Consider the following 18,977-nt stretch of genomic DNA (forward strand, 5'->3'; position numbering starts at 1 on the left):
AAGACTCCACACCCCACCCACCTCCTCCCTACCTACCAGGTTCTTCCAAAATGTACCAAATAATTTAGGTCCAGAGTATTGAATATAACCTGGCAGTTTGCAATCTTAGAATGACTCTTGAAAGACTCACACTTTATAAATGAGAACATCTGGACATGAGTAGGTCAGCAGGGAAAGCCAGGAGAACTAGGCTTTGGAGTTATTATCTAGCTATAATTTGGTTGAGTGACCCCATGCCAAAAAAATCAGAAGACCCTCTAAGACAGTTGAGCATTTGTGAAGAACAAAGGCAGAATATCCAAAATGTAAGGAAAAATCTTAAATATAGTAAAAAATTAGGCAACTGCCACATGAAAACACCTAGTAGAATCTGAAAAACAAACTTCAGTGAAATTTGGCCAACTGTGTAAATGACCACAGACCTCAGTACGGTCAGTATTGATATCCAAAACAATGGAGTAAAATATATAAAAACAGCTCTATTTCTGGAGTAAGATGTCAGAGCATTCCCTCCCTCCCTCCCTCCCTCCCTCCCTTCCTCCCTCCCTTCCTCCCTTCCTCCCTTCCTCCCTTCCTTCCTTTCCTCCTCCTCCCTGTCTCCCTCCCTACCTGGTGTTGAAAATATTATCAATAGACCTATTAACAATTACTGCATTCATGTATTCTTCCAGTGTCTTTTTATTGGCTGTCAAGGACCATTAAATGGATCAACATAAAACGGCGTGCTACCTCTTGACTCCAGTTTCAAAATCTCAGTATATTTCAGTAAACTATCTCTTTAGTGAGAGTGATGATGTTTGACCATAAGGCCTTGTTGAGAGTGACAACAACGAATGGGTTACACATTGCTGATCTAGATCAAGAAGCTTGTCAGATGTTACAATATGCTCACACATTAAAGTTACACTATGCGGCAATTACCCTAAGTTTATTTTGTGTCAGTTACAGCATGATGGGGATGCCAATCACAGAGCTCTCCTTACAGGTAGGTTAGCATTTCTATTCTAGGTCCCCGTATTCAAAAGCGTTCATAACTTGGTCATAAAAACTAACGAATGAATCTTGGCATATAAAAGTCATTTCTCAGAAGATTAAAAAACAAATTAGAAAAAAGCCCCAAGTGCTTTGCCATTCTGATGTTACCCACAGGCCCCAAAATGAATTAGCAAGTCAGCAAGTCCTTTTCACTTATTTTTTTCTTTCTCCAAGGAAACTGTGTACTTCAGGGCCTTTGGGTCAGTTTTTAAGCTGACTTGTCTGGAAAAGGTTATCACTTGGAGGGAAAGAAGTTCTTTTCCAGCCTGGACAATATAGTTGAGACCCGGTCTCTATAAAAAAATTTAAAAAGACAAATCAGCCAGGCATGGTGGCTCACACCTGCAGTTCCAGCTGCTCGGAAGGCTGAGGTGGGAGGATTACTTGAGCTCAGGAGTTCAAGGCTGCAGTGAGCCATGATGGTGCCACCACACTCCAGCCTGGGTGATGGCAGAGTGAGACCCTGTTTTAAAAGGAAAAAAAAAAGAATTAGAATTAAGTTCTTTTGTGCTACACAAAGATATTTTCCTTCAGGTGGTGATGGGAGGAGGGAAGGTTGGCTAACACTGAAGTTTCAAGTTTGAGTTCAGGGCTGTATTTCTGAATATAAACAAGATGCTATTGAAACTGTTCATCTAGATGCTCTCTCTCTTTTCTTTAAACAATCTCTAAAATTTTATAGAATGAGAAACTGAGAACAAAGATTCAATCTTGTTTTTCCCTTGCAACTGTAGTAGCAGATATTTACTGATGGCAAACTGTTCCAGATATTTAGTGAACGTTATGCCATTTAATACTAATTTTAATATTGCAAAAAGGCACCACTTACTGCCTGTGTCTTATAAATGAGGAAACTTAGGCTCAGACCAGTTAAGAAACCTGCCAGGGGACATACACTGAAGCTGAAACCCAGGAAACCCAGGCCCATAATAAGTTAAATGTGTGTGTTCTATTAGTCATATATGCTTTTTAGCATGACACACAAAGGTAGGTCATGCTAAAAAGTGCCAATACCTATGTGGAAGAAAATACTCACAGTTAAATATGTACTCTAAAGGTCTTAATGTTAACATACAGGTGTCTGAATGGCAACTGCTAGGGCTTTGTGGGGCTGGGCCTAAGGAAATGCTGATACAGGCAGCCCCTTCACTTAGCCTATCCATTTTTGCCCACATTGTCTTTGGCAATTTCTGTAGTCATCTCCAATTCATTTAAAAAGTTTACTACGAGAGTTAATTGATCTTGATTGCTGGTGGGTAGCATTAACCCAAATACAGAAATGCTCTTGCTCTCCAAGATGACTCCTATTTTAGGGCCTGGCCACCGCTAGGCTAAGCTTGGTGGGTTACCCTCAAATGACGACCCACATTCATGTAAGGTGAACTTGTCCTCAAACAGCTGCTGGCTATTAACGTTAAATTTTGATCAGATCTTCCAACATTTAGTAGTACAATTCCAACTCACTAGGTTTTCCAGGTTTTTCAAAAATCACCTTTCGTTCTCATGGTGAATAATTTTAATTGGCGAAAGAAAAAAAATCTCAAATGCACGAAATCTTTTACCATGTTTCATCTTTTTAATAATGTATTTATTTTTATTCTAAGTCCAACAGGCAAAGACCAAGTCAATTTCAGTATTTGGCACAAAGCCTGCTGCAATATTGATGATATAATATCAATCATGATTATAAGTTACTCTGTTATTATGTGAATATTATTTTATAAGCTTTAATAAGATGCTTGAGCATTTAAGATGAATGGTTTAAAGTCTAAATTCATATTCATGCCAAATATGTAGGACATATTTTTCATAATTGTTCTTGTCCCTTGGGTCAGTAATATACTTTATAATCATCATAAAATTTCATTCTTAATTCATTTTAATTTATCAGAAGGAAAATATGGATGGTTATTGCCCAATTAAAATACTCCTGATGCTTTTAAGGTAGATATTATTGGGGTTTTGGAGTTTCACTGAAGACAATTAAAAAAAAAAGAACAGCTACATGGCTTCAAAGTGTTTTTAAGTGCTCTGAGTTTCCAGAGATATCCAGCTGTTCAGCAGTTCCCTGTCCCATGTCCTGTTCTCGTATCATCTGTGATGTAATCAAGGAAAGACTGGAACATTTTTCCCACATGAAAGGTGCAGGAGCATGTGACTAGAGATAGAATTTTCACTTGGTACCTAGAGAATCCATTCTAATACTTATGTACACTTGGCTTACAGTTGCCAAGAGCAGGACCTAGGAAGAAGGTCACCAAAAAACCTGAGATAAATGCATGAATCTGAGTCTGCCTCCTTGGCTAGACATAGTACCACTTGCTTTGTGAGAGACACAAGAGGTGTGCCCTTGGAATGGATGCTTTTTGAAGGTGTTTGCTAAAGGCATTTTCTCTAGACAATTCACATGATACTGGCTAGAAAGCAAACTGGTAGGTGCCTATACAGAACCCAATAAAGCAGATTCTGTTACAAAAGCTACAGTTTCTTCCAGAGAAATTAAATGAATCAAAGTGATTAATATCCATAAAAGAAAACATATAGTCAGAAAAACTGCATTTCAGTTCATTTTGAAAAAATTACAAACAGAATTCAGTCTGACCGTTCTTCCTTTGATGCACTTGATTTCTACTTTCTTCTCAATTTCATCAAGATCTTAAGCCATAACTGTATTGACACCTATTTTTATTTTCTTCCCCTCACTTATCAGGATATTGTAATTTTATATACACGTGTTCAGTTGTCTGAAAAGAAAGTCCCCAAAGTTCATAATCTTCTAAATGTTTACTTAATATTAAGATGAAAGCACTCTTAAGGAGGGATACTATGAAGATGTCTTCAGATTGTTTGAAAGTCCAGGCTTTCAAACAATTGGTGTTCCTCTCCAAAAAGAGGAGAGTCTTTGCAGTGGGAGCATAAGGATTAGTTGGTGGATGTGGTAAAGGCAGACAAGTTTATTAAAATACATGCAAATTGCTTTCATTTGGAGGTGTGTTATAGTTTACAAAGAGCTTTGGCATGCACATGTTGTATCATTTGGTAAAAATTAGCATACCCACCATTCTTAGAAGCAATTCAGTTGTCTTCTAATACACTGCTCATTTGTGAATATTTTCTTTTTGAACAGGCAAATTTTCACTTGAAATATTGAACTGTAAGATTCACATCATAAGGGGCGATAAAGTCATATGCATTCTTAAATAAAAATAATAGCACATTCTTAAAAGGACATTTATTTGTTTATTACTTAAATGGGTTTCAGCCACTAGCGTACATTTGGCACCAGTTGCTGTGTTTTGCTCTAGCCTGAGACTCTAATGCCTGAGCACTAGTTACTCCGGTTCTAAAAAGCTATGAATTTTGATATATAGCCTACGTTATGAAAGCTTACCTCTTTATGGCTTCAACCAGGTGAGTGTATGGCTCCGGGCTTTTCTTTTAGGCTCTTTGACCTAGAGAAATGAAGCTTGGAACAGGGGATCTGCAGGCACTAACTTGTAGAGGAGAGTCCCAGAGGTGCAGGTATCATGCATTCAGTGAGCTGGGAAACTCTAGCCAGGGAACATGGAGTCACTAGGTCTTTCAATGTAGGAAAGGAGCCCCAACTGTTAAGGCAGCTAGCCAAGCAGGTGACAAACTGTTGTACTTCAAAGACAGGAAATCCCTTCAAACGTTAAATTGTAAGGACACAAAATGACCTACATTCAGGAAAACGGGGAGTCAGTAATTCCACATCAGGCTTGTTCCAGTTTATTGAAGCGCGTCTGGTGGATATTAACTGGTCCTAAGGATCCTACCCTAAGTGAATGGCAGCCTTTTCCACTAGAAACCCACATTTTTAACATCTTATTTTTAAAAAGTCATTCGAGTTCACATCAGATTGAAGTTATTATGTAAGGACTCTCTCTGGGACAGTTTTCAACCCTAAAATTAGTCTAGTTTAAAATTACAGTTACTCAGAATGTTTAAGAAATCTATGAACATGTTTAAAAAATCTTCTGAACATCAAAACTAAGAGAAGGCATCAGTCTATATTGCAGTCTTAGAAAACAACTGATGGATTGCTTAAAATTGGAAAGACAGCCTAGAAGTGCCCCAATATCAAGGCATAGGACTTCCCAGTAGTTTTACCCAGCTCAGAAGGCAAAGTCTAGATGGATTTCCTGCCAATCTCCAAAACTACCTAGGGCTGTGGATGTAGCAGTTTGAAACATGTGTCAATGCTAAATACTTGTCCAACTGGCTTGAAATAAAGGGAGGGCTGGGGGTGGGGATGGTTGAAGGGGGCAGAGAAATGGCATAGGCTATTTTCTCAAGGCAGGGCCTCTGTCCCCCAGCACTCGAAGAATTACTGAACAAATGTGTTAAGTGGGAAGGAAATGGATGGGTGAAAGCTAACTTCATCTCAGCACAAAAGAAGTTGTCCTTCCATGCTTACATTTTCAAAATGCAAAAATCCAAAAAGCATTGATATTGGAAAATTCTTGGGAAACTGAAAAGCTTAACCATATTCCATAATTTTATTAATTTAAGACCTTCCAAGCAGGGAGGTCAAACTTAACTCTGCTTCCAGCTTACAAAGCAAGTCAACTTATTTTGTATGTATAGCTATAAACTGTTTGCAAGTTTCCTCAGTCAGGTACTTGGGATGAATTATGAATGGAATTAGCCAGCCTGACTTGGAATTTCCTCACTTTTACTGGTCTTTAAACAAGATTTTTATACATTCATATGTAATCGATGGAACCAACACATGAAATGGCCCTTCACATAAAACACTCTCTTTTAAAGTGATTTTGCAGTTAAGGAAACCTAAATATGAACTTCTGATGTGGAAAAGGTAGTTTTTATATGCTATTTAGAAACTGATCTGAAAAACTGATGAGCTGACCACAAGATTTCTGTCAGAAACTGAAATTAGGATTATATTTTAAAATACAATTGTAAATGCTTGCTTTCTTTTATAAAACCAATCTGCTTCTCATATTCCTAGCCTTAGTCACACTGAAAATACATAAATTTGGTATTTGCTTATTGAGTTTTGAAGTTGCAAGGCAGGATAATTTAGATATTCATAGATACAGAGCATAAGAAAATCCTTCCTGAGTGCAAAACTATCTTTAAAATAATCATCCAAAGGAGTGAATGCCACACCTCCTGATTTAATTTTGGCTATTAGCTATTCATACCTTAATATACATTCTTCCACATAAAACTTGCACTGTCTTAAAACTTGCCTACAAACTGGCATGTCCAAATTGTGCGCATAAAAAATAAGATGAAGATCGATGCCAAGTTTTCAAGAAAGAAATGAATTTGGATTATTACACCAGCAAGACACATGTTCAAATTTATCCCCTGTATATCAAAAGATTAGTATAAAATATTTCTCAATTGTTTATGCAGAAAGTAGTAGGGAACAAATTCCAATAATTTTTATCACATAGCTGATATAGCTAAATATTTGGAACCTTTAAAAGAAAAGTGCTAATTAAAATACATATAAATTTTTCAAAGTTTAAAAAGCAGTTGGAAAAATACTTCTACCACTTAGAACACAATTACCTGCACAGCTTAATAGTCTTATGGATTTCAGTAGTAAAGTGTGTTTAGAAACATCTTGTCTTTTCCATTCCTTCAAACACACAGTGGGCTGAGAATATAACTCTTCATAATATATTAAAAAGTATCCACGATCTTGAGAAAACTATATATTATGGTAATAATTTTTACATCTGATTATGCCATTTTTAGACTATGGAATATAGTTTCTGAATTCTTTTGGGGGGAGGGAAATGGTGTGGAAAAACTACTTTTAAAACGTGCTTCTATCTTCATTTAAAATGTATAAATTCTCAAGTTTCTTAACAAAAAACTTTGATCCCACTATTTTATATAGACTGCATTTATAGGCTTGGAAATCCTGTTCTCTCTATTAAACTCCTTAGACAGGATTATATTAATCTTACTTAAAAGAAAAAACTACTTACAGCGAACATGGCACTCAAAAGAATTAAAAATAATAGTTGCAATGTTTTAATATTTATGAAAATGTTTTTTGAAAGACAGATGAACTTAGAAATGTGAACACACAAAAAATACAAGTATAAAGTTTCCTTTCGAAACTTTTCCTTTCAAAGAAATATTTATCCCACATTTCTACATGCAAAACTTTTAGTGTAAACTATTGAGAAAATCCTAAATAGTAAAACATTTGTTTCTGTAAGTCCATAAGCACTTGCTGTACATACTCAGAGGCAGCCCTGGCCCACTGTATCCACAAATGCATCTGCAGGGGGAATGGTTCCAAGCCAGTCACTGAGTGTCATCTGTCCCTTCTCCAGGGGCAGGGACATTGAGTCACAATGAAATTTTATTATTTATATACATTATTTTAAATTCTGTTTTTCTTAGCGCTCAAAGCTTTGATAGTAAATGTCAAACCACACTGAAGTTGACTTGTTAGCTTTTGCAGCTAGCCTTACTGCTGTCGGCTATTTCAAATTGCAAATGACAATAAACAGGTGGTTTTTTTCTTTTAATCACTAAAGAACATCCCTTTTCATATAGCTAATATAACAAAAAAGTCTAAAACATGGGCATATAATTCCCACTGTAAATTAATTATAATTATTTCAGGCTTAAGTATTAATAGTAAGTGAATTCTTTTCAAGTGATCCTTGGCTGTTCCACTTGCCCTTGAACATTAACCCTGCCACCTCAAAACTCAATGCCTTTGCACTTAGTCTAGAAAATTAAAAATACAACTCGTCCTCATCCTAGTAACCTGCGCAAGTCTCTACAAGAGACTGGAGAATCTACGTGGTAACTAACTTTAACTTACCTCTTCTAGGCTTTATTAACGAGTTTATCAAAAAATATTAACTTTCAGGCAAGATGTGGCTAATTCTTAAATGCAGCTTAAAACTTTCGACATCCCCTTGTAAAAATGATGCCACGAAATGTGCCACTGTCCATTTATTTCCCATGTCACTTAACGCATTAATATTGACCCTTCGGACAGCAGCGCTGGCATCATTTTGGAGCTGCAAAGCAAGACGTGGCGCGTTGATGAGCTAAAAAGGACCCGTCTTTCACTGGGCCCCTTACCAACATCTCTCTCCCTAGAAGACAAATACTTTTCGGATCTCGCACCCCTCTTTACAAACCTGAGCGGGGCTTTCGGGGTAGGGGGAGGCAAGACTTTGGTGGGAGCTGCTCGTCTTCAGCAAAGCAAGGGCCGGCTGCAAAGGCGCAGGCTGGCAGTTCGGGTCATTTCCTGCCGATTCCCGATTCCCCTCGGAGCAGCTTGGAGAGGAAGTCGGACTTCTTTTCCAGGCGGAGCCTCCACGATGGGCGTGGGCGCCTCGTGCGTGGGCCGGGGGCCTCGTGCGTGGGCGCGGGCCTCGTGCGTGGGCGGGGATCGGGGCCTGGGAAAAGCGGGAACCCGATACCCGCCCGCGCCCTCGCGCGTCGGCCAGGAACCTCGGCCCCATGCGGGCGGCCCAGCGCGGCCAGGAGGGCCGGGAAGAGGGGTCCCCGGAGCCGCGGATGCGCTGAACTCCGGGGAGGGGATGGGAAGGAGAGAGAGCACACTCCTGGAGCCGCGACGTCCAAACCCGGACGCACTTGAACCCGCAGCGAGGCCCGTGGCCCGCGGCCTTCGGGAGAGCACCCGCGCCCTGCGCAGACCGGACGCCGGCCTTGCCCGATCCTCGGTATCCTTCGGCGGGGCGGTCAGTCCCAGGGCGCTCGCTGAGGGCCACACCCTGTCCCCAGAGTTTAGCACCGCCACGGGCAGGGCGCTCCGCTCCCGGACCCCGAATCTGAAAGCGGAGACCAAGGGCTGCCTGCGGCAAAGCTCGACATACACTTGATTTTCTTACGATTTGGAGAAAATGTCACGGGCGAGAGCAAAAAAAAAAAAAAAAAAAAAAACCCTAACTGTAAATATTATTTGGAGGTGGGCGAGGGCGCGGCGTGCGCGCGGCGGCGGGTGGCGGGCGGCGCGGGCGCCCTTGCGGGGATTCCCGGTCTCTCAGCGCGCCCTAGTGGACGCCCTGCCTTTCGCCGGCTCCCCGTGCTCGTTACAATCTGCAATATATTATTTCTTCCGAAGTATTGACAATGTGTGAGACTCCAGTAACCCCGGAGCTCTCGTCTGTAATCAGCACATTTATCCACATTTAAGGGGGAAAATCCGAATTAAATCCCCGTGACCCTGATTGGGTTACAGTGTCATTTTCCCTGGATCCTCTTTTAAATCCACTCCACACTGCTTCTCTGTCTATTACATGCTAATTTAATTTTACTGTGGAAGATATTTTCAGCATTTGCTGAGGACAGTAAATTTTGTAGTTTATGTTATTTCACTTTTTATGACTTTTTAACACTTAATAAAATTTTATTAGAGCACTTTTGTGTTTACAAGGCCACAAAACTCTTGGCAGGTTGTCAGAAGTCCTTTTTATTATGATCCTACTGATATACTGCGAGTAATGAAATAATCATGTCCAGAAATGTATCAAAGGCCAGAGGGATTATCCCACTTAATAGCTCCACAGATGCGCCCAGAAGAATGTGGACGCGATAGGATGGGCTGAAAGGCTGCAGGACGAAGCAGGCAGCCCCCGCTCCTGGCTTTACCATTTCGGTTGCTTTCCTAAAAGGCTACATGCAGGGTCATGTGACTTTCCGCGGTCTCAATTAAAAAAAAAAAAAGAAAGAATTTATTCTATTGCAAAATGTGCTTTTCTTTTTATTCTCCTTGTGTGGGCATTTAAGGCTGTTCTAGTGGCAGTGGGGCTGGCTGTACATATCCATGTCAGTCACCGCGCCCGGCCCCACTTTCTTCTCATTTCTAAGTGTACTTTTGTGGCATTTAAACTGCCGATGGTGACATTGGTGTTGAGCGGTGTTGTTTCCACAGCCCACACTGAAGGCATTGGGAGGGACCCAGGAGGGCACAAGGTGTTTTAAGGCCCTTTCCCACCTGCCAAACACCTTTTGCTGTTGCTTTTTGGTTTTATTTTGTTTTGCGAAACAGGGGAATAGTGACTTAAGGACTCGGCTTTCTGCCTTGTGCCAGAGAGCCACAGTACACTGCTTTTATTTTTATTTTTTGGTAAGACTTGGCTATAAGAAGGACTGAGAATATAGCTTTCATTTCTTTTAAAAACCATTTCCTTTTCTTTTAAATAGATATGTGATCATTTAACACACGGGTGTTAAGTTCATTCTTGCTGCAAAAGAAGGCCATTGTACCTCCTGACCCTGAAAGCAAGGTGGGTGGCTTTGTTTTATAATTAAATTATCTGTCTTCAGCTTCATATTTCTTTCTCTGTTATTTCCTAAAGAGTGTGTCAGAGTGATAAAAGAGGTGAGGAATGGACTCATAAACAGAGTGATTTTGAAATTACTGTTGGTGTATCCATAGCACGTGTTCTTCTAAACTTTGGCTTTTAAGGATTTCAGCAGGGTTTTTCACAAGCAAGTGTGTGTGTGTGTGTTTCATGTTCCAACATATCACATTAGGATTTTGTAATCTGTCACTGTTTAAAACAGCCTCTGGGAAGCGCGCCTCTCTCTGGATTGCCTCCATCACACATGTGTGTTCTCTCCCATTCAGAAATACGTAAGGCTGCTCATGATGCTCTTTGATTTCAACTTCAAGGAAGCAGTTTAGTTTTTTGTATGTCGTTTGCTAACCATGGACAAAATTTAGCACCTGGTCTAATAGTCTTCTGTGTGTCCGTGATGGCCTAGATTCTGAAAAGAGCTTACGAAGGACTGCAGCCCTCCCTTAAAAATAATTATGTCCTGAGATCATTTGGGCAGCCATTTATCTCCTTTTCTGGTATTTTCTATTTGCAAATATGAGTCAGTTTTTCTTTCTGTTTTTCAAATTATTTCTCTAACAGTTAAACTAGGAACGAAAGTGATGTTAGGCCCTGACTAAACATTCTTCCTTCATTGTGCTTACTACTGACGGCTTGTTTTCTTTGCCTTTTACCACATGAGACACAAGATATGAGACGGAGCAGAGAAAAAGGTTCTGATCTTAGCTCTCCAAATTCCAGAGTGTTTTGCATAAGGGAATTTATGCTCAAGTTCAGGAATCAAGAGGAACATATTAATTTTCATTCTGCTATGAAGTGACAGTTCAATTTTATGAGTAATTTGTGTCTAGGACAATTTAAATAATACTTAAAAGCCTGCAGTAGCTTTCAAGTTAAAAATCTATTGTGTTCAATTATGAAGTAAACCTCCCCAAGGTAGATCCATTTAATGCATCAAAGTATGTTTTTAACTCTTACTCAAAACCCCAAGAGATTGGCTTAAATATGGTAACTGATGACACACAGCTGGGTTAATGGAGGGCTAACTAGTGTCCACACGGACTTTACAGTCCCTTCTCAAGTCTTCAGTGATGAAAGGAAAGAAAAGAGTGAAGCCTCAATCTTTTCATCTAGAGAACCGATCTTCAAAAACAGGAGTAAAGGAGCCACACCAGAGGCATGCAATGGTCTCCTCATAAGAAAAGGTGCTGTTACAAAGCAGTAAGGTATTGGTGATACCAGGGCAGACCCTAGAACCACTTCGCTTGTTTCCAATCCAGTTCTGCTGTCTATTACTGTGTGGCCCTGGACAAGTTATATAACCTCTCTGTGATTAGTTTTTTCATCTGTAGAATGAGACTGATGCTAGTCCCCCCCTCCTAGTTTTGTTGAAAAGTTTAAAGAGTTAATTCATATGAAATGCTTAAAACAGACCCTGAGTGCTTCTTAAAACAAACTCCAGGAAGACTGACATATCCATCACCTAGCACAGTGCCTGGCACATAGTAGGTCAATCAATATTTGTTGGATGAATATTGAATGTTATTTCATTGATTGCCCTAGTTGGTTCAGGTGTGACCCATGAAGCAATGACTGAAGCACTCTCAGCCTCAGGTGTGGACTTGACTACTGAGAGTGGGCAGCACTCCAAGAGAAGTTTTATCCAACTGCAATTTTACTTTTTCTACGGATTTCTATGTTGTCTTCTTGATTAACAATTGGGTTATAAAGCTTTTGAGAAAAGAGCATCCAAAATTTTGAGGGGTCTCTATAACACTTACCACAGTGCTTTGTACATAAGTAATAGACAATTGGTAAGACAGTTAGTATGCCACACATATCAGAGCAGTATGCATTACAGTCTTTTATTCAATAAACGATGGTTACAGGCAGTATGCGAAATCTTTTCCATACATTGTTTCATTTTATTCACACTGATTTTCATACAGGTAGTTACAATCCCTATTTTATAGGTAAGGAAAATATGAGGCTCAGAGAAGCCTAGTGACTTTCCCAAGGTCACACAGCTAGTAAATGACAGGTCTGGATGTTTAGTCCAGGTCTATGGAAATGTCAAACATATACAGTTAGCACTACCCTGCACTGCCTCCCAATCTGTTTGGCTTTAAAGAGTCCCTAATCAATCTGGTCATTTACAATTAATGTGTAAAGCATAATGAAAATGGAAATGATTAAGGCTGGAACCCAGGCCTATTATTCTTGAATTAGTCTTGTGCGGTGGTTGGAATACTAGGCCCAGTGGGGTGAGACACAGGCCTGCCTCCCAGGGTCTTTCCTGTCCTCCGCTCATTCCACCACTACATGTAGATATTTGAAAAGGCCCAGAGGAAAAGTCAGGGTTACTTTTTCCCCTCTGTGGAAAAACATGATGAAGCTGAATTTACCTCAACTAGTATTAAAACATCAAGTGAACAGATGTACATATTGATTAAAGATGAAGAAAGGAGAACTCAGACAAGTGGGTGGCAGAGCAGTTTTTCCTTTTAACCAAACGTTCTTTCTTGATGGCCTTTAAAGATATGCATTCTTCCAAGATACTTGACGGGTGTTCTGACCATTTCAGGGAATGAAGAACAGCCTGAGACCATAAGGAAAGCCTTGATTCATGTATGAGTTTCTTTAATGAGTGAGCAAGAGTCGTGCAAGAGTGCTCTGCTGTAGCCATGTGATTCATTCTGCACCCCTGAAACAAATATGTACAGAACCCCAAAAGAGGAAGCTAAGGAGCCTGTGAGTTATTCTAAGGAATGTGCAACACCCCCTATTAAAAACTCCATCCAAGGATAAATTTCAAAAGTAGATGCTGAAAAGATGGAAGTCACTGGCTCTACCTGGTAAATCCTATACTATCCCTGAGAAGGCAGAAGTCATTCTTAGGTTTAGAGAGAGTCTGCTACAGCCAAAACAGTTAGAATTAATCTTGGACTTATGACTTTGTGGCTGTTATTGCTGGGACAGGGGGATGGAAATGGGGGGAGGAATTGAGGGATACCTCCAAAGAACTCACAAGTCTGCAGAGATCGAGCTCACTACATAAATACAGCAGTGGCAGACTCCAAACCTCAACTTGCTGCTCAGGGAACCCCAGGCAGTACCAGGCTTTGGTGGCTTTGCTGGAACAGAGTTCTGGGGTTCACCAGCCCTCTCATGCATTTAACTCTGGGCACTCAACTCACCTTAAGTCTTTGAGTTTTCTTATTGAAAGAGAAAAGTAATCATACCTTTAAATTAAATTTATGGGTTTTTTGGAATAAAGGATATACTTATACTTTCCAGCTCTTCACTGTGAAGTCTGATTAATTTTTTAACAAATGAGGAATTTGTGTATTGATGAATATTTGATAAAAACAAGAGAAAACATTAAAAAGCAACATGAACTGCAGAGTTCAATCCCACCAAAATAAAAATGTAGCACTGTATATCTTGAAACTGAGGTTAGACTCTCTAGGAAGAACATGGAGGAAATAAATGCTCAATCCATATTGCAGCAGACATAATTTTAAGCCACCAAAACTTTTAAGGACCTTTGAACCATTTTCTTCAAATTTGCCTTGCCTTTCTTTCTGCATCTGTGAACTTGCCAAGTTAGAGTTTATTGCTGTAACAGGTTTTGAATGATAGTGTATCTGTTTTGAAAAGGTCAGTACTTTTTGATTATTTGATGGAAAGAATGTGTGCTTTTCCTTTTTTATGTATCTTTCAAACCAACTGTCTTGATATAAATGGAACCTTTTAAAAAATATATTTACCCTTTTTAGACTAAGACCAAACATTCCGTTCCATGAAAGTCATGAGTGGTTGCTGAAAGGAGGTTATGAATGAAATGGTGTCTCCGCTTGAACGTCAGCAGCTAGCCTCCATTTATTCCTCAATTTCCAGAATCTAGAATAAACACAGTGATTAGCAAGGCCAAAATACAAAACCCCAGGACATAAAGCTGTGAGCACGGGGAGGCTCCCAGGACAGGAAACCACTGGAAGCTGGTTGCTAGGAGACACTCGTCTTTTGCCAGCAGCAGGAAGATGTCCTTGAGCATGGCTTCCCCTGTGGTTGGCTTTGGACAAGCCGTGAATCAGACTGTCCTCACTAGTGCCGCCCTCCCAGCAGGGCCGACCAGCCTACCATACAGGTGCCACTGAGGGGCAATGGTGGGTCCTGTTCCCTGGGAAAGTTTCTCATATGTGCCCAGCTTTTCTGATGTGCTCTTCTGAAATCAACAAGCATTTGATGTCTACTCTGGGTTATAAGAATATGGAAAAAAAAAAAAACAGTTTCCTGGGTGGTGCTTTTTAGGTGAGAATTTTAAAAAATAAAATCATACCCTAAATTATACGAAACAGCCTACAAGAGCTGTAGGAAAAAAGAGAGATAAGATAATGAGTTAATGGTAATTAAAAGAGAATTCATAGAGGAGAGAGCATCAGAGCTGGAGGATTCACCTAGGGAGGAGGATGCTGGCAGGGGAACACCCTGTTTACTGTCAAGAGCTCTCGGAGGGACCTTGATGGCAGTGAACTTGTCTTTCTTGCTCCCAGAAGCATCCCCAGTACATAGGACAGTGTTTGTCAGAGTGTTCAGGGTTCAACGGCTGAACAAATGCAGGAGAATGAAGATGCTGAAGATGAGCAGAGGGGCTTGGTGGTCATTGTTGGTGTTCCAGGGAAGAACCAGTGGAGAGAATGCTGAATGAAGAAGGCTGGCCTCATTGTTATCAGAGTCTGTAGTGGAAAATGGTGAGAAATGAGGTGGCTGGGTAAGGTGCAGACCAGTTATGAAGACTCCTAAAAACCAGACAGAAAATGGCTTAAAGAAATTAGGGAGCTACTGTGGGATTCTGAGCCTGGTAGAGATGAAAGTTTTATGGTTTACAAATGCTTCTTTTCAAATGCATCATCGCTTAACATGTACAGTTTATTATATGTCCATTACAACTCGATAAAGCCGTTAAAAATACATGATCTAATTAGGTGTTCAATATTTGGTGAAATGGACCTTATCCTTATTTCATTTTTACAGATAAGGAAACTGAGACCCAGAGAGGTTCATGGCTTGCCCGAGTTCAAACATTTCAGATGACAAGCCAAGACTTCCGGGTCTTCTGCCTCCACGTCCCTCATTTGCTTCTTTCTGAATGCAGCTCTCTGCTAAGGGACTTGGAAGGAGACTGGCCTGTGGTTGGGGAGGCCAGTTGGGAGGCGGCGGCAGATGGCTGTTTGCAGTTTTCTCTCCCTCTCTCTCCCTTGCTTTCTTGTCTATGCTTCCCTCACCTTCTCTTCTTTTCTCCTCCATTCTTTCTTCTTCCCTAACAGTATCTCAGACCTCTGGGTGGCATCCTGCTAAGCTGCACATGTAGGGGTTGCTCCCTGACTGTCACAGCTGCTAAAGGGCCAGCTTTAGGGCAGTGCTGTGCCATTTGGACGTGAAGGGCAACACCTTTGGGACTTGCAGCATTACATCTGTGGCACCTCTTTGGAGAGGTCTGATGTAAAAGAGAACACAAAGAATGAGATTTGGAGCCCATGAAATATTACTAAGATTCAGACAATACGTGGGAATGTTGCATTTAAATATGCAGTTAACAGATCATCTTAATTGTCTTCCAGACCTAGCTTCAAAAGCATTCACCCAGTTCTCACATGTGTGAGTGAAAATCACTTAGATTTTGACTTGGCTATTAAATGGCCTCAAGCAAAAGCAAGTCAACCAAATTAGAAAGAAGGCAAAGTGCTATGGGCTTTGGAGCGAGATGACTGTGAAGTTCGATCTGGATTCCTCCATTTACTACATGTCACTAGTGCTAGATGCTACTTAGCCTCTTTGGGCCTCAGTTTTCTCATCTGTAAAATGGAAATAATGAGTCCAATTTAACAGGTTTGTTACAGCAATTAAATAACCGATGTATTGTGCACAGTGCCAGGCATGCAGTGAGCCCTCACCATGTGAATGGCAGCACCAGCATCCACATCAGCTCATCGTCTTCATCAGTGGCATTACCTGAAACACTCTGTCCTCATCTGTGACATACATTAGAGGAAATCAGCCTTGTTTTCTTTAGGTTTTGTATTCTCCCAAGGCTGAAACTTGTATTTGTAATGCTACAACTTTGATAATTTTTTCCCTTAAGAGTTCCTTCAGCAGCCTTTTTTTCCTACCAACTTGCATGTGTAGAGTTATTCAGTAGATGACACCGAAGAGTTTCATAGTGAATGTTTGTTGAGTGAATGTATGAAATGAACAATACCACCACCTCCAAAGCAAGTTTATTTTCTCTTGTTGATTCTAATGAGGATTTTGTTTTTAAATGGGGTAGGTGGTGGTGGTTGGTATGTGGTTTTGATAGCCAGGAGTGATGTGGCACAGGTGGTTGTGTGGGGTTAGGGATGGCTAGCCCATCAACCCAATCATTTGGAAATTCCTTTTCATTATACTGCAAAGCAACCAGCTAGAAATGGAAAATCTAGTTAACTAGTTCTTTTATGGAAAACATCCAAGTTAGTAGAAGTTTTTTTCACTGAATGTCTCCTAACACCTCCCTGATGGCCTGGCTAGATTGACTCATTATTTCCAACCGACCAGCTTGACCTGAGAGCTTCTGTGACAGAACCCCTGCCCAAAGCTCCTTCTATCCCCAAAGCGCTCTGCTGGCTGCTCTGGAGAGCTCAGGTTTGACAATCTCCAGTCTCCCCTCCATTGAGTCTTAACTGCTTCTAACAATCATTTCACAGCTGAACCCCAATTTGCATCATGGGTATAGACAAGGGGTAGAATACTAGTATTAAACAGTTGAATACGTGGCAAATGGGAGTAGAATTAAGACAAACAAACAACAGTAAAGAGATCAAGAAGCCTGCTAGTGTGAAAGGCAGTTTGGGCTGCTAAGTCACATCTTCCCAACGGGTAATATACAAGCAACTGGAAACAAGAGGTGTCTTCTTAACAATAGAGTCAGACATACATACAACTTTCAATCTTTTAGTAATACTTTGGGTTAAAAAATGTTTAAATATTAGGCCTATATTTTCCTTTATTACCAGAGCCTCTTGTTCCAGATTCTATCAAGAAAGCTAATACTAACAATAATGTATAGGTTCTAAGATTGTGGGAAACCTCACTTCAAAGCCCCTTCATTAGAAGCTCAGACTTCCATACTAGCACCTAGTTTCAGGCCCATGTTGGGACTAATTACTGCCACTGGGTTTGTCATGAGCCATCGCACCTGGCGAATCTACCTATATATTTCTTTGAATGTGCTCAGACCACGGGTCTTATCTTAAAGGAATATCAGACCAGAGCACCAGACCTATGGCTGAGAAACACCTTTTTTCCCCCAGCACACATTTTCCCATCCATCCATTCATCCATCTCCAACAAATAACCTTACACAGCTTCCACACTCTGAAAGGTAGATACCATATCTGTCTACTTTATCTCCAAATCATAGTCCATAGCCAGCAGAGCGTAACCACCGAAGGAATATTTGTTCAATAAATAAGTGAACAGTTATAAAATGCCCACTATATTGGCATTGTCATACATATATGATGAAGCACAGTCCCTGCCTTCTTGATACTCACAGTTGTTTTTCAGGATGGCTTTGTACCCCATCAGAAAAAAATAGATTTCAAGGCCGCTAATGCTCCTTTTATATTCCATTGGCTGGCCGTGTCAATATTGACTGTGTAATGCACTGACAGATGCACAGTTCCCTTCAGAGAGAGATGAGAAAAAAAAAAAAACAAAACAGCTTCACATCAGGCAAATTTTGATTCTTTCTTTCTAAAGTGCACAGCACCTCCAGTCACTAATGGTTGTAAGAGACTTCAGGGACACTAATCTTAATGCGCCATTTCCTATAGGTCTTGTTAGTTCCTAAAACCATCTGTAAGAAGTTATTGTATTTGGCTTTCTTCAGCCATATTTTTTAAGCACGACATTTAATTAGTGCTTGTTAAGATGTTTCAAGTGCTTTGGCCACTTCTCTCACCCCTGCTGTTTCTTCTTGGTCAGCATATTTTCTGGAAATGTTGTTTTCGGGAAAGGGCATCAGATGCGTCTGTGTCTGGAGAATTGCTCTGTGTATCCATGTGAAGCAAGTCTCTGAGAGCAACTGGAGGGACTGTCAGGCTGGCTGTGGGGCCTCCGTGTTCACAGCAGGTACTTTGAAAGGCCTCCAGTTTTGACGTTCTCATGGAAAAAGCAGAGACCTCAAAATGGGTTTGGAACCAACAACAATAGGAGGGTACACTAGAGCCCTGGAGAAGAATGTCACATAAGTGAAATGTATTTGAAATATTTAATCTAGGAACCTTTGGATTAACTTCATTAAAAAGAGTTTGCTTGAAAGGGCATAATTTTTACTCGAAGAGACCTTATGAAAACTGCAAAATGGTTGATGGTACTGAAATATCCACCCATGCTCACCAAAAGAATAAATAGGTTGAATATAATTCCATGATTTTTGCAACTGCTTAATACCATAAAATTCATTAAAATTTCAAACTGCTTTACAAAATAAGACATTTTTTTCTAAGTTTTTCCCCCAAATTCTTTATCCACATTTGGATTAGAATGGCTTGATATTTG

General features: G+C 40.3%; 1 pseudogene; it reads right to left on the reverse strand.

Moving 5' to 3' along the window:
• Positions 1 to 658: 658 nt before the first annotated feature.
• LOC129532096 (uncharacterized) lies at positions 659 to 9,684 on the reverse strand (annotated as a pseudogene).
• Between the last annotated feature and the right edge of the window lie 9,293 nt (positions 9,685 to 18,977).

The sequence above is a fragment of the Gorilla gorilla genome, chromosome 11 (genome assembly GCF_029281585.2).
Source record: "Gorilla gorilla gorilla isolate KB3781 chromosome 11, NHGRI_mGorGor1-v2.1_pri, whole genome shotgun sequence".
NCBI lineage: Eukaryota > Metazoa > Chordata > Mammalia > Primates > Hominidae > Gorilla > Gorilla gorilla.